The following is a 13886-nucleotide window of genomic DNA, read 5'->3' on the forward strand; positions in this document are numbered from 1 at the left end:
TGTACATTACTTAACAATCACCAAAATAGCAATATTATTATCCTCACAACACACAAAAGGACACAGATCCCTGAAAAACAAAATTTACCCGGATTACATAGTGGGTACTCGAGAATCAGATTCCTAAGACCAAGCAATTAAACACTAACAATGCAACACTGACACTTTAAAATACACATTTCTATTCATATGTATTTATTTACATGAGGACATATGCAGTTTTCTTATGATAAACAAAGTTTTAAAATTCAGCATCAGAGTCTTCCGCTTCCAGTGATGACAGAGTAACGGGTATTGGCTTTATCCCTTCACATTAAACAATTATGAAATTGGACAAAATATATGAGGTTGACCTTTCAGGAACTGGGCAAAAGGCAGCACAGAACTTTGGTTTTGAAAGGAGAGCAATAAGCGAGGTGAGCCCCATGTTTCCCCTGGCTTTCTTCATGGTAAAGCTTCCCTGGCCAACTTGTATAAAGGTTGAACGGAAGTGGACAATAAAGAGGGGTGACCTCCCAGATCCGAGGACTGTTTCAGAGTCCCTCAGGCTACAGGGAAATAATACCAGATGGAAAATCAGATCTATAGAAAAGAATGGAGAACACCATAAATGGTAAATATGTGAGTAAATATGTAAGACTTACATTTTGTTAATTTTTAAAAAGGCAATTGACTGCTTAAAGCAAAAATACAAACAATGTAGTGCAGGGTTTATATGTACAAAGAAGTAAAATTCTATCATAAATAGCACAAAGGATGAGAGTAAATGGAATTACAGTGTTATAGGTTTTGCATTTTTATAAGAAGTGACACAATATTAATTGTAAGTAAACTATAATAAGTTAGAAATGCATTCCTTTAATCCCAAGAGTGATCACTAAAAAAATAAAAATAATAAAAATAAAAAATAAAAAGCTAGTAGAGGATGTAAAATGGAATACTAAAACATGTTTGACTAAAGAGAAACAAAGAAATCCAAAGCATCTGGTACAAATAGAAAAAAGCACATCCAAACATATTAATAGTATAAAAGGACTACACACACAAATTAAAAGGCAGAGATTGTCAGTCTGGAAAGAACAAACAAGATTTACATGCTGACTATAAGATTCATAGTTTAAAGACCAGGTAAATTGAAAGTAAAAGGATTGGAAAAAATATTATGTATGAAAAGTAGACACAAAAAAACTGATAGAGCTTATTGATAGAAAGTGGATTTAAAGGGAAGATATAGCAGTCCTAAATGTGTATGCATTTAAAACAGACTTTCAAAATACATGAAGTAAAAAAAAGACAAATGAGTAAATATAGCTGGATATTTTAACAAATCTCATTCAATAATTGATAGAAAAAGGCAAAAATCAGTAGCGATGTAGAGACTTGAACAGCACTATTATCTTTTATTGTAAATTGAAATTTACAGTTTATCATGTAGTGATGCTGGCATATTGTTATAATTTTTCTATTTTATTATTAGTTAATTGTTGTTAATCTCTTACTGTGCCTAGTCTATAAATTATTTTTTATTGTAGATATGTATATATTGGAACAACAATATGTGTAGGGTTTGGTACTATCCACGGTTTCAGGCATCCACTGGGGGGCTTGGAATGTATCCCTTATGGGTAATGGGGGTCTACTGTACTGACAAAGAAAAAGGTAGAAATCCACCGATTACCCATATTAGAAATGAAAGGCAGGACCAGACTTTACTGTAGGTCTTACAAAGGATAATAAAAGACTGTTACAAACAACTTTATGCCATTATATTTGACAACTTAGATGTAATGGAAAAAAATTCTGGCAAAATGCCTCATACCAGATATATAAGAAGAAGAAATAGTACATTTAAATAGTATTATGTATATTGAAGAAATTGCATTTGTAAGCAAAATCCTTTCCACAAAGAAAACTTGAGGTTTACATGATTTTATTGGTGAATTCTACTAAATGTTTAGGGAAGAAGTAATGTCAAATGTAATAAACTATTTGAAAAAACAGAGAAGAGGGAACACTTCTCAGATTGTTTTGAAACCAGTATAGGTCTCTGACACCAAAACCTGACAAAGAAATTAAAAGAAAATAAATTACAGGTGAGTACCCTTATAAACATAGAGATATATATTCTTAACAAAATATTATTCAATTAAGTCTCTGATTCAATACAATCTCAATCAAATTCTTAATGGACTTAAAAAAAAAAAGACAAGCTGATTCTAAAATTTATATGGAAGTAATGACTCAAATGGCCAAAATCATCTGAAAAAAGAACAGTATTGTAGAATCACAGTATTTGATTGCAAGACTTACCTTAAGCCTGCAATAATCAAGACAATGTGGTATTGACATAAGGATAGACAAACAGATCAGTAGGACAGATTACCGTCCAGAAATAGATCCACACATATGTAGTCAATTAGTTTTCAACAAAGGCATCAGGACAATTTGATATAGAAAGGAAAATATTTTCAACCACTGGTGCTGGAACAAATGGTTAAATGTAATGGAAAAGAACAGACTTTGATTTCTACTTTATACCATAACAAAAATTACTTTGAGATGAATTACAGGCCCACTCAAAGCAAAGTATAAAACTTCTAGAAGAAAATATACAATGTATTCACAATCTTGTGGCAGGCAAAAGTTTCTTAGAGATAACAAAAATCACTAAAGATAAAATAAAATTACAAATTTTCCTCAAAAAGTGAAAAGAAAGTAAGAAAAAAAAGAAAATGTAAAGATATGCCACTCACTGACTGGGAGAAAATATACACAAAACACATATCTACAATGTATAAAGAACTTCCACAAATCATTTTTTTCAAAGGACAAATATCCTAGTAAAAATAGGCAAAATACTTCAACAGACAGTTCATAAAAGAAGATTAACAAAGGGGAAATAAGCACATGAAACGTGTTCAACAGGATTATCCATCAAGGATATGAAAATAAAAACAACATTGAGATACTACTTTATACCAACTCGAGTAGCTAAAATTAAAGACTCACAACACCAAATGTTGGCAAGAGGTGGCGCATCTGGAATTCTCAAACACTGCCAATAGGATTGCAAAGTTTTGTGATTACTTTGGAGAAAATGTTTGGCAGTTTCTCATAAAGTTTGATATGTACATACTCCATGACCTAGCAATTTCTAGATATTTTCCCAAGGGAAATAAAACACAAAAATACTTGTATAAGAAAGCATTTCATTCAAAATAACCCAAATAGAAAATAACCCAAATGCTATTCACCAGAAAAACATATAAGCAAATTGTGGTATATTCATACAATAGAATGCTATTTAGCAATAAAAAGTGAATTAAATACTTATACATGTAATATTATGGATGAATCTCACTGCTATTCCCTGAGTTGTGTCCCTCAATATCCATATGTTGATGCCCTAACCTTGATGTGCTTATATTTGGAAATAGGGCTTTTGAGGAGGTAATTAAGGTTAAATCAGGTCAAAAGGGTGGGGTCCTAATTGAATAGGATTGGTGGCCTTTATGAGAAGAGGAAGAGAGAGAAATCTTTCTTTTCTTCATGCACACACGGAGGATATGGCATGTGAGGATACAGTGAGAAGGCAGCTATCTAGAACTCAAGGGCAGAACCCTCACCAGACACTGACCCTACTGGCATCTTCATCTTGGACTTTCTAGGCTCCAGAACTGTGAGAAAATAAGTTTCTGTTGTTTAGGCCACTCTGTCTATGGTATTTTATTATGACATCCTGAGCTAACACACTCATAAACATGTTGAGCAAAAGAAACCCGGCACAAATGATTACATACTATATTAATTTAATCATAAGAAATTCAAGAACAGGAACAATCTATAGTGATAGAAATCAGAAGAGGTGGGAGTGAGAGATTAATTTGCTATTGGTCTGAGGAAACTGGGGTGATGAAAATATTTTATATCTTAATGTATACATTTATCAAAACTCATAACATTGTAACTTAATATCGATGCATTTCACTGAACATTTTACTTCTGAAAAATATTCATATATAAAAAAATCATGGCTGCATCATGTTACATTATAAGAATATACTAGGAATCAAAATAAAATATTTGGTGGTGTTTCTAAAATGAAATGATGATGATGATTTTGAGATCTCCAACTGTAATAGTGGAGATTCATTTACTTTTCCTTGTAGTTCTATCAGTTTTTCCTCATGTATTCTGATGCTTTGTTGTTAGGCTCATAAATATTAAGGGTTGTTCTGCCTTTTTGAAGAATTGACCCCTTTATTATTATGAAATGACCCTCTTTTTCCCTGATAACTTTTGTTGCTCTGAAGTTTGCTGTATCTGAAATTAATGTAGCTACTCTGTCTCTCTTTTGATTAGAGTTAGCATGGTACATTTTTCTCCTTCCATTTACTTTTAATCTTTATGCATCTTTATTTTTAAGGAGAGTTTCTTATAAACAACATAAAGTTGGCATTTTGATCACTCTGACAATCTCTGTCTTAACAGGTGTATTTATACTGTTGATGTTTAAAGTGATTATTGATGTAGTCGAATTAATATCCACCATATTTGTTTCTGTTTTCTGTTTATTATTCTTGCTCTTTGTTTCTTTTGTTGCCCTCCACTCTTTTTCTGCTTTTGTGGTTTTAATTGAGCATTTTATATGATTCTATTTTCTCTTCTTAGCATTCAAGTTATGTTTCTTTTTCCTTTTTTTAGTGGTCACCATAGGGTTTGCAATATACACTTACAACTATTCCAAGTCCACTTTCAAATTACACTATACTGCTTTACAGGTAGTGCAAATACTTTATAATATCAAAGTAATCCTAATTCCTCCCTCCCATCCTTTGTATCATAGCTATCATTCATTTCACATATACATAAGCACACACACACACACACACACACACACACACACACACAAGCATACACAATTTAATACATTGTTTCTGTTATTATTTTGAACAACCTGTTTTCTGTTAGATCAATAAGACTAAGAAAGGTGAAAGGTTTTATTTTACCTTCATTCATTTATTTTCCAGTGCTCACTCTTTCTTTATGTAGATCCAGGTTTCTGAGTAACATCATTTTTCATCTCTCTGAAGAATTTCTTTTAATATTTGTTAAAAGACAGGTCTACTAGCAACAAATTTCCTCTATTTTTATTTGTCAGAGAAAGTCTTTATTTTTCCTTAAGTTTTAAAGGATAACTTTATACAGGATTCTAGGCTGGTGTGTGTGTGTGTGTGTGTGTGTGTGTGTGTGTGTGTGTGTGTGTGTTTCTCAACATTAAATATTTCACTCCATTCTTTTCTTCCTTGCATGGTTTCTGAAGAGAAGTCAGGTGTTATTCTCATTTTTGCTCCCTATAAGTAAGATTTTGTTGTTGTGGTTGTTATTTTGGTTTTTGGCTTCTTTTGAGATTTATTCCTTTTCTTTTATTTTCTGAAGTTTGAGTATGATATGCCTAGGCATAGCTTTATTGATATTTATTTTGCTTAGTGTTCTCTGAGCTTCCTGGATCTGTGGCTTAGTGTCTGGTGTTAATTTGGGGAAATTCTCAGTCCTTATTGCTTTAAATATTAGTTCTTCTATTTTCTCTCTTCTCTTTCTGATATTTCCATTATCCATATTATACACCTTCTGTGCCAAAGTTTTTGGGTATTTTGATCTGTTTATTTTTTCTTTTTTCCTGTTGATTAATTAATTTATTGCAGTTAATTATTTATATATTTTTTGACCATCAGTAGTTGTGTACAATATGTGATAGTCAAATCAGGATATTTAGCTTATTCATTATTATAATATGTAATCATTCTTTGTGTCCATTAACCAACTTCTCATTATTTTCTCATTTGATCTATTTTTTAAAATTCATTTTTCTCTTTGCTTTTCTGTTTAGTAAGTTTAGTCAAGCTCAGAGATTCAAGGTCAGCCATATCCAGTTTACTAATGAGCCCATCAAAGGCATTATTCATTTCTCTTACAATGTTTTTGATTTCTAACATTTCTTTTTGATTGTTCCATGGAATTTCCATCTCTGTGTTTACATTGCCTATCTGTTCTTGCATGCTATCTACTTTTTATTCATTGATTGGCATTTAGGTTGATTCCATCTCTTGGCTATTGTAAACAGTGTTTAATGAATATGAGAGTGCAGGTATCTTTTAGCTATATTGATTTCATTTCCTCTGGGTATATACCCAGTAGTGGGATAATGGGTCATAGGGTAGATACATTTTCAGTTGTTTGAGGAAACACAATACTGTTTTCCAGAATGGCCGTTCTAATTTACATACCCACCAACAATGTAGGTGATAGGTCCCTTTTCTCTGCATTCTCACCAGTATTTGTTATTTTCTGTCTTGTTGATAATAGCCATTCTAACTGGGATGAGATGATATCTCATTATGGTTTTAATTTGCATTTCCCTGATGGTTAGTGATTTTGAGTATTTTTCATGTGCTTTTTGGCCATTTGTATGTATTCTTTTGAGAAATGTCTGTTCAGGTCCTTTGCCCATTTTTAAATTGGGTTATTTGGTTTTTTTGCTGTTAAATTGTTTGAGTTTCTTATATATTCTGGATATTAGCCCTTATCTTATATGAAGTTGGCAAACACTTTCTCCAGTTCTGTAGGTTGCCTCTTTACTTTATTGATAATGTCCCTTGCTGTACAGAAGCTTAGCCTTCCTATAAGCCAATAATGAAACAGTAAAGTAGAAATTAAGAAAGTAATCTCATTCATAATAGCTACCAAAAAATGGAATACCTAGACGAAAATTTAACCAAGGTGGTAAAAAACCTCTACAATGAAAACTATAAAACATTGGTGAAAAAAATTGAAGAGAACACAAACAAATGGAAAGATATCCCATGTTCTTGGGTTGGAAGAATTAACATCATCAAAGTGTCCATATTACTCAAAGCAATTTATACATTCAAAGAAAATTTCTGTCTAAAATACCAATGACATTCTTCACAGAAATAGAAAATAATGATCTTAAAGTTTATATGGAGCCACAAAAAACCCCATATAGCTAAAGGATTCTTGAACAAAAAGAACAAAGTTGTAGGCATCACACTTTCTGACTACAAAATATGCTATAAAGCTATAATAACCAAAACAGCATGGGACTAGCATTACAGCAGACAAATAGACCAATGGAACAGAATAGGGAGTCTAGAAATAAACCCACTCACTTAGAGCCAACTGATTTTAGACAAAGGTGCTAGGAATATACAGTAGAGAATAGAGAGCCTGTTCAATAAATCGTGCTGAGAAAACTGTATATCCACATGCAGAAGACTAAAACTAGAACCCTGTCTCTCAACATACACAAAAATCAACTCAAAATGGATCAAAGAGTTAAATTTAAGACCCCAAACTATGAAACTACTAGAAAAAAATATAAACGTTACATAATATGGGAGTGGGTAGCACATTTTTGAGCAAGACTACAACAGCACAGGCAACTAAAGCAAGAATACACAAATGGGACTGTGTTCTTTTGCATGTGGATATCCAATAGTCCCAGCAACACTTGTCAAAAAAATGAATTTTCTCCATTGAATTTGCTTGGCCCTCTTGTTGAAAATCAATTGAGCATAAACATATGGGTTTGTTCTAGGACTCTCAATTTTATTTGACTGATCATGTCTGTCTCTATGGCAACACCATATAATCTTGATTATTCTAGCTTTATGGTAAGTTTTGAAAATGAGAAGAGTGAGTTCTCCAACTCTGTTCTTTCTCAAATTTATTTCTCTTGCATTTCTATATGAATTTTAGGGTCAACTTGTTAAGTTCTATGAAAAAGTCATCTCGGATTTTTATAGGGATTTTATTGAATTTGTAAATCAGTTTAAAGAGTGTTGGCTATATTAAGTATCCATGAACATGAAATATCTCTCCAATTACTTACATCTTTAATTTTTCAACAATATTTATACTTTTGTTAAATTTTTTCCTAAGTATTTTGTTCTTTTTTATGCTATTGTCATTGAAATTGTTTCTTAATTCTCTTGTTGGATTCTTCATTGATAGTGTGTAGAATACAATTGATTTTTGTACATTAATTTTTTTAATTTTGCAATTTTGATGAATTAGTTTGCTAGTTGTAATAGGTTTTTTAATGATTATTTGGGATTTTTTATATACATGACCATGCCATCTGCAAATATAGTTTTTCTTCTTACTTTCCAATCTGAATGTCTTTTATATCTTTTCTTGCCTAATTGCTCTGGCTATAATCTCCAGTAAAATGTTAAGTAAAAGTGACTGCAGTAGATATCCTTTACCTTAAGAGGAAAACGTTTAGTCTTTCACCATTAAGTATGACATGTTAGCTGTGGCTTTTTTTAGATTCCCTTTATCAGGTTGAGGAACTTCCCTTTTATTCCTAGTCTGTTAAGTTGTTATTGTTTTATTTTTAAAAACATAAAGTGTGTTGGATTTTTCAGGTTTTTTCTGCATCTATTGAGGTGACCATTTGGTTTTTACTTTTTATTCTATTAATATGGTGTATTGCATTAATATTTTATGTATATATTACATCAACCTTGCATTTCTGGGATAAATCCCTCTTTTTCTAGTCTATAGTTATTTTTATATGTTGCTGAATTCAATTTGCTGGTATTTTGTTGAGGATTTTTATATGTATATCCATAAGAGATGTTGATCTTTTTTCTTTTCTTTTCATGTCTTCATCTGGTTTTCATATCAGGTAATAATGATCTCATAGTATGAGTTAGGAAGCATTTCCTCCACTCTTATTTTTTAGAAGAGTTTGTGAAGCACTGGTATTAATTCTCTTAATGTTTGGAAGAATTCTCCAGTGAAGTCATATGGACCTGGACTTTTAAATTACTAATTGAATCTCTTTACTTGTTATAGGTCTATTCAGAATTTTTATTTCTCCTTGCATTAGTATTGGTAATTTGTGTCTGTCTAGGAAAATCCCTATTTTATCTGTTATCTCATTTGTTGACATACAGTTGTTCAGAGCATTCCTTTTATGTTTATATTTATATGGCCCCTTTTTAATTCTTGATTTTAGTAATTCAAGATTTCTCTCTCTTTTTTTCTTGGTCAGACTAGCTTTGTCAATTTTGTTAATATTTTCTAAGGGCTAACCTTTGGTTTTATTGATTTTCTCTGCTCATATTCTTGATTATGAAGGAATAAATATGTTGATACTATACTACCACAAAAGTTCTACAAAAAAGATGAGAAGTTTAAAGTTGTAGGAAACTCCCCTGGGTTTAACTCTATAAATAAATTGAAATAATGGGGGGAATTTAAATTCAATCAAAGACAAATAAAAAGAGAGATTGTATACTTAGTAACACATTGTATTTCAAGAAACTCTTCAATATGATATTTCCTACATGTGCCTCAAGACAAATGAGTTGAAATGTTGAAAAAAATGCAATAAAAAGTCAACAGATTTATAATATAATACTTCAGTTTTTTAAGTTTTTATATTTTGTGAATACAAAAGTTTACATTTATATATAAAAAGTTTGAGATATTTTATATAAGATTTTAGTTTATATTTTTCAATAACTTCTGCATTGAAATTGACACCTCTATTGACAATATAAAGTGAGGTGGCATATTTATTATTGTAGAGGTTGTGATAAATTAGCAGCTAGTCTTCCATGAAGAACTTTGCCTTGAGTTAAATTCAGTGCGTAATCCTGGCTTTAGCCTATTCTAACAATTTCCTTAATTCTTTTAGGTTTTCTATAAATAATCTATATAAAAACAGAGAATCAAATTTAATTAAATTGAGTCAAAAGAAAGAAACCAGTTGAATTTGGTAAAATGACTTTTTTATATATAATGAGCAGTGACTTTTTTTTCTTATCTCAATTGTGTTTTATGGTTCTTATTATAATCATACTGAAGTTTAAAAAAAATAACTTTAAGATTTCAACTTTCATGATAATGTATTGGGTGTTGCTATAGGCTAGCCACCATATTAAGTGTTTTATCTAAATTATTACACTTAATTTTCTTAATAATCCTGTAGGGTAAGTAATATTGCCCCCATTTTACAGATAAGGCAACTGAGGCTCAGAGAGGTCTAATGACTTGGACAATGTCATACGTCTAGTCATTGGCAGATTTAGAATCCAAATGCAAATGTAACAAAACATAGCATGGAACTGTGGAACTGTGAGGTTTTTTTTTGTTACTTTTTGTTGCTGTTGTTTAGTTTTTGTTTTTTATTGAAATATAATTGATTGTACATGTTTGTGGTATACAGAGTTGAATATCAGTACTTGTGTACAATATGTGGTGATTAAATCGGGATAACTAGCATACTCATCATTACAAAATATGAGCATTTTTTGTGTCCATTTTCTCTCCAATCCCCTTCCCCCTCCCCCTTTCCCACCTCTAGTAACCACAGTTCTGTTCTTGCCTTCTGAAAGTTCAATCTATTATTTTTCATTATTTTTCTTTCTTTTTCTTTCCCTCCCTTCCTTCCTTCCTTCCTTCCTTCCTTCCTTCCTTCCTTCCTTCCTTCCTTCCTTCCTTCCTTCCTTCCTTCCTTCCTTCCTTCCTTCCTTCCTTCTTTCCCTCCCTCCCTCACTCCCTCCTTCCCTTCCTCCCTCCCTCCTTCCTTTCTCTCTCTCTCCTTCCTTCCTTCCTTCCTATTTATTTATTTTTTAGCTCCCACTTACGAGTGAGGACATACAATATTTCTCTTTCTATACCTGGCTTATTTCATTTAATGTAATTTTCTCCAAGCTCATCCATTTTGCTACGAATGGTGGAATTTCATTCTTTTTTGTGGCTGTGTAGTATTCCATTGTGTATATATTCCACATTTTCTTTCTCCAGTCATCCATCAACAGACATTTAGGCTGATTCCATATTTTGGCTATTGTACATAGAGCTGTGATGAACATGGGAGTGCAGGTATCTCTTCAACATGATGATTTTCATTTCTTTGTGTATATACACAGTAGTGGGATTGCTAGATCATATGGTAGTTCTGTCCGGAGTTGTTTGGGAAACTTCCATACTGTTTTTCATAGTGGCAGCACTAATTTACAGTCCCACCAACAGTGTAGGAGGGTTCCCCTTTCTTCATATCTTTGCCAACATTTGTTATTCTCTGTCTTTTTGATAATAACCAGCCTAACTGGGGTGAGGTGATATCTCAATGTGTTTTTGATTTGCACTTCCCTGATAATTAGTGATGTTGAGCAATTTTCATGTACCTGTTGGCCACTTGTATGTCTTCCTTTGAGAAATGTCTATTCAGCTCCTTTGCTCATTTTTTAACTGGATTATTTTTTTTTTTTGCTGTTAGGTTGTTTGAGTTCCTTGTATGTTCCAGATATTAATCCCTTGTCAGATGTATAGCTTGCAAATATTATTTCCCATTCTGTAGGTTGTGTTTCACTCTGTTTATTGTTTCCTTTGCTGTGCAGAAGCTTTTTAATTTGATATAATCCCATTTGTTCATTTTTGTTGTGGTTGCCTATGTCACTTTATCTTTAGTATTTTTGTGCCATTATATTTTAGTCTTCTCTTTTCAAAAGAACATAGATGATAGCTGCATTTGAAAAAAATTAACCTCAGAGACTTGTCATTTAATTGATGGGTTTACTCTGTTTATATTTATTATTGATCTGAAAATATATAGCTTTATTTTGTCGCCTTGTTTTGTGTTTATATTTGCTGCACTTTTTCACTTTCTTTTCCTTTTTTTTAATGTTTTTGTTTGTTTCAATGCTCTATTCCCTCTACTTTACTGATTTCTATTGTATTGCAAGTTTTATTGAACAATCCAAAAGGTGTAGCATGGTATAGTGAAGAGAATAATCTTTGGAGACAGAATCCCATGGTTTAAGACTCTGGAGTTCACTATTTAGCAATAGTATAGATTTGGGCCAGTTATTTCAGCTTCTCCCTCTTATAGTTTCCTCAGTTGCAAAATTGGGATACCACTCAGAGGATTGTTGTGAGGATTAAAAAAGTAAGTATATGTAGAATAGCACTTGATGCGTAGCAATAGAAAACATTTTGTAAGTGTTTGATATTTTCCACCTCTCCTTTTACCCTAGTAGGATTCATGCATTCTGTTCACATTATTGAAATTTTGTTTAAAATTTTTAACATACATTTTTGTCTTGCAACTCTTTTTTAAAATTTTTTTGTCTTAGCAAGACTCAGGTTTTAGGACACTCTTATGCTATTAATTTTATTACCCCCATTGCATTTTTGTTGTTTTCTAGGATTTTAGTTCGACCTTGTATTTACATCTCTCAAAGTGTCAGTCTTTTCTTTTAAGACCAATGCTTCTTTAGATTTATCAACATAGTTTTCATTATCTTTGCCCATCTTTGGTTCTTATATTCCACTCCTTTGTTCTGAATTCAATTTTGTTTTTTCTGAAGAAGATCCTTTAATAGTTCTTTCCTTTAGCATCCTTATTAATTCATGCCTATTTTAAAATGAAACTTCAGTTAGGTATAGACTTCTAGGATGATGGTCATTTCTCATTAGGATTATGAAAACATTAATTTAAAGCTACGTGCATGTTACGTCCTTTCATTTTAGTGACTCAAGATTTTTTTCTTGGTCTCATTTGATCCTCCATGTCTCTCAATCTCTGTCCAACACTTTTTAAAAAAATGTAATCATGAAATATTTTTAACATACAGGAACTTAGAAATGTTTTAAACATACAGAAAATTATTAAAAATAATCAATTAGATCTTATGTATTCATCATTAGATTTGCATATGTCAACATTGTCTTATTTGCTCTAAATACTTTTTAAGAAAAATATTGCATAGATAGAGCCAAGTTTCCTCTCTCCATCATTCCAGTTCCCTGTTCTCCAGAGGTAACTACTATGCTGAAGTTGGTTTTTATTCTCTCATTCCGTGGTTTTACATGGTCATGGATGTACTGATAACAATGTATGTTTTTTAAAAATTTATATCTGTGGTGTCATATTGTACACAGGCAATTTGGAGAGTTTCATTTTCAATTAATTTTGTGTTTTGGAAATTTATCCATATAGACACATGTGGATCTAGTTCATTGAGTTTAGCTGTTGCTTGGCATTCTAGTGTATGAATACACCAAAATGTATTTATCCACTACTATATTCATTGGTTTCTACATTTACACCATAACCTTCAGTGCTGCTATGAATATTCCTGTCCCGCCTCCTTGGGCACCTGTCCTGGAGTTCCTTTTGAGTACACACCTGAGAGTGGTACTTCCTAGGTCATGGGCATGTGTGTATATGCAACTTTTCAGATTTTACTAAATTTCTTTTGTTCGTCTCTTTGTATACACATGTGATTTTATCTGGAGTCTGCATAATGTTTCTCAGCCAGGGAGAATGCTGACCAGCCCAGGTGTATTTGTAACTGTATAAAGGCGTTTTCATTTGTCATAAGATCTACGGATGCTGCTGGCAGGAGCTAGGGATTTTAAATATTCTGTATTGTGCAAGATTGTCCTGCTTGCTGAATAATTTTCCTACTCAAATGGTGCCCCATTTAACACATATTTCTATAAGAAATAAGATTGCTGATATAAACATCTTCAAATATGGTTCAAATTGTCATTGAACTCTAAAATGATTGCACAGATTTGCCCTCATACCAGCAGTGGATAAGTGTTTCTGTTTTTCTGCAACTTTGACTACACATGGTAATGTCAGGCTTTAAAAAACCTTTGTCAATTTGATTATGAAACAACTCATTGCTTTAAAAGTTTTCATTTTTCTAACTAATAAAGATGAATTTTATTTTCTATTTCCTTATTTATCTCTGTTATGAATTATTTCTTTTGATATTTTGTCCCCTTCTCTGATTCTCCCTGCACTTCTGTTGGACTTGCAGTTATCTTGCCCTTTG

Source organism: Cynocephalus volans, chromosome 15 (assembly GCF_027409185.1).
Source record: "Cynocephalus volans isolate mCynVol1 chromosome 15, mCynVol1.pri, whole genome shotgun sequence".
Taxonomy (NCBI): domain Eukaryota; kingdom Metazoa; phylum Chordata; class Mammalia; order Dermoptera; family Cynocephalidae; genus Cynocephalus; species Cynocephalus volans.